This window comes from Oculina patagonica, chromosome 13 (genome assembly GCF_052425735.1).
Source record: "Oculina patagonica isolate OP01 chromosome 13, crgOcupat, whole genome shotgun sequence".
Taxonomy (NCBI): Eukaryota; Metazoa; Cnidaria; class Anthozoa; order Scleractinia; family Oculinidae; genus Oculina; species Oculina patagonica.
Window position 1 is genome coordinate 33,651,049 of NC_135770.1, and position 3,867 is coordinate 33,654,915.

Here is a 3,867-nt window from a genome sequence, read left to right on the forward strand (position 1 = left end):
GTTGGAGGAAACTGGTGGACGCCCTATGCTCCCAAGGGGGTGAAAAGGAACAATGATGATGACTGCCCTGACTGCCCACAAAGGGGAACCCCGATATAACGATCCTCGATAGACCGATATTCCCGGTCGATCCCGGTATAACGATGAATATTCTATGTCCCGCCAAAAGTAATAGTTACAGTAAAATGTATGGGACAGAGCCCCGATATAACAATCTTATTCGATATAACGATATTCCCGATATAACGATGAGAATTTAGCGGAGGGAACGTTAAACCTTCCCAGACATAACGATATTATCAGTACACAGTCACAATTTAAGCACAATAGTGAATTTAAGACAATAACATAACAGTAATCGAGTAATCTCTAACGTTTCCCGATATAACGATATTTTCGGTTATTTTACGGCCATATCGTTATATCGGGAGTTTCGATATAACGATTTCTAGATATAACGATATAATTTAACTGCTCCTTTGACGTATCGTTGTATCGGGGTTGCACTAATAATAATAATAAGACAATATTGTATATCTTACTCATAAATAGTCCAATATATTTGTATGCGCCCGGCTATGAAACAACTTATGGGCCGATGTTTTGTGTGACTCCCTGACAACAGACTTTCCGAACACAACCGATTGAGTTCTTCACATAAAAACACATCTCTTGCAAAGAGATTCGTCCTTAGTCTGTAACACCTGTCTTTAAGGTTTGACTTTCGTAAGGTGAATGTTATCTTTAGTATAACCAAAGATGAATAATCTAACCTGGAGAAGAGTTTGTCTTGGTTATCAGAAGAAACAGCATGAAGAAAACGCTAGAGAAGGAAACAGCAGTCATGATGAATTTCTGACGCGGGGAAACCATGTGTCATGTTTTCGACTTGTAAAGGATATGAAAGTCAATATATAAACTGCTCGTATTAAAGAGTTTCTACCAAGTGATGGTGACTTTAATTACTTGGTAACTTTGACAAAGAGCTATCTTTTGTTGTGGTTATTAAATAAATGTTTTTGTTTTTTCCTCTGATCGGCTAATTGCACCGGACCCCACGCACGGATAGGCCTTGGCGGATTGTGCTAGCATAAATTTTGGCATAATTGGCGGAGCAAAAAAGCATAATTTTTTAAACGAGCACTGACTGCATAATTAGCAAATTTTAGCACTATTTGCTTTTTGGAGCATAATTTCATAAAATTTAGTAAATATGATGTATTTTCTACAGAAATAAATTAAATTTAGGTAGTATGTTCTTGCAATGCATATGCGTGTTTTAGCTGCGCTAATAGTAGTACATGTATTGACTTTGTTCTGACATGCTTAGTTACAAGGCTTCTAAGACAGCTGACGGCCGAGACCGTGCCATAAAACACAAATAAATTTACAACAACAGTTTATTTGAAAAACATCATTATTTGGTGTCGTTATTGCGCGCCTCTATGTACAGCCGAATCTACGTCATTTTGCATAATTTCGGAAATCAGGAGCATAATTTGGGAATTCTGGCATAATTTTGGCATAATTTGGCAAAATTTCGAGCACTGTTAGAACGGACCGCTTACAGCGCGAAATCATTTTGCCGCGAGTACAAAAACTGTTAACATGGTTCAGTAACAGGCATCTTTGGCGGCGGAAGGCTTGAAAAATTGGGGCTAAAATTTTCAAGTTGTTTCCGTGCGTCTTCCTGTAGTTTGATTTTTTTCTACAAATTAAGGTTATTTCTTCACTTGGATGTTGAAAGATAATGTTTTTCATGGGATAATTTGTCTACCACTAAATTCAGATTAGCTCATTTGCATGATGACGTCACGCACGCAAAGCATTCGGGTAGTTGTATAGTCATTATGATCCAAGATGGCGTCTAAGTCGGGAGGGTTTACCTGCTGTGTTCCAGGCTGCTTTAACAACGATAAGCGTAACAGGGATCTCTCTTTTTATATTTTTCCGAAAGATGTCAAGCTAAAAAATGTATGGCTTAAAAAGATATCGAGGATAGGTTTTAAACCAACCAGTGGTCACCGAATTTGCAGTCAACACTTCGAAGGTGGTAAGAAGACGTACATGATCAATGTTCCTACCATATTTCCATTCTCAAAGACCACAAAGACACAAGAAACTCCAAAGCCCAAAGAAAGGCGACCGTTGATTCGTGTCAGTTCATCGGAGGTAAGAGCTCGTGCTAACATTTTTGATAGATCCAGCGAGTCAGCAACAGAAGAAGGAAAGAACTTGCAAAACACGAACAGGGTTGAAGGTGCCAGTAGTACTGCTACTGCTGCTCCAATCACTGCCGAGCCTTGAAATACGCCATCTTGGATCATAATGACTACAACTACCCGAATGCTTTGCGTGCGTGACGTCATCATCTGCGAAATCCCCGTGACGTAGCTCCTTTAAAACTGAATTTAAAATTTTAATAATGACTAAAATTTATTATAGGTTGAACTACTTAAAGCTGTGAAATTAGAATGAAATAAATAATACTAAAAAGGAACTTTAAAATTAATACAGCTTTCGTAAGAGGTGGAATTTTTCTTTTTTAATGTGCGCTATTACGATTTTAACTGTTTCAAGACTGGTCGTGTTTCAGAAAGCTTAAATATCTTACACTTGTTCACACATTTACTGCTTCAACACTTCAAACGGAACATCTTTAGTAGATGCTCTAGAGCGCAGAATTGTTGATTACAGTTTACGAAGTCATTTATACGATTACCAGTACACTAAACGTATGTGAGGTATATTGTTATTGTTACTTATTTTCGCGGGTACTTAATTTCGCGAAAATGCAACAGGAATATTTCGCGAGACTTAATTTTCGCGATTTGGCCAAAAATACGTAATTAGCATAAAAAATACAATAGAAATCGTTTAGAATTAATTTTCGCGGGTCTTTAATTTCGCGATTTTTTGAAAATCGCGAAAATCGCGAAAATTAAGTCCCGCGAAAATAAGTAACAATAAGGTATACATATATTTATACCATGCCATAGAAAATACAGCCAATCAGAATACAGGAAAGCCGTTGTATATTCGACGGTATTCAACCCAACCTTCCCATCGTGCGCTGCGATCTTATTCTCGATGAAATTTAGTAAGCGTATTTTCTATGGCATGGTATAAAATAGTTACACAACACTTTCTCGTGGTATACTATGGAATATCCCACTTGTCACTTGTATTTTCTTCGTATACACACTCGCCTAAAGGCTCGTGTGTATACCGAGAAAATACAAGTGACTCGTGGGATATTCCATAGTATACCACTCGAAAGCGTTGCATAACTAGTATATATATACCTGATTGAAGAATCGTTGACCCATGAAAAGCATAAACCATGAACGATGCGACCCAAATGTTTACTGTGAAATCAAATAAAATAGTCGTCGTTTGTGACAGAGTAAACATGATAATAAGACAGGCCGGTTCCATACATCACCCGGGGGGGGGGGCACTCAAAAAAGTTTTATACGGGGAGGCTCCGCCCCGAGCTCTGACCCCTTACCCTTTTATATACCATTTTTGACAGAAATTGTACCCCTTTCGTATACCTTTTACTGAAAAAGGGTACCCCTTTCATATACCTAAAAGACATGGCATAGACTTAGAACAGGACGTTTTCTTGTCATTTTCACGTAGCGCTTAATACATTAAAATAATACAGCCGTAAATTGCGTCTGTTCGAAATATTTTAATTAAAGGTCTTTTTAAATACCTAAATGACAGATTTCCATACCCTTTCGTATACCAAAACTTGTAAAATCCCTACCTTTTCATATACCTTAAGCCTGAAAAAGGTACCCCTTTCGGGCGGAGCCTCCCCGTATAGGCCATCATAGGGAGTACCCCCCCGTTTACATC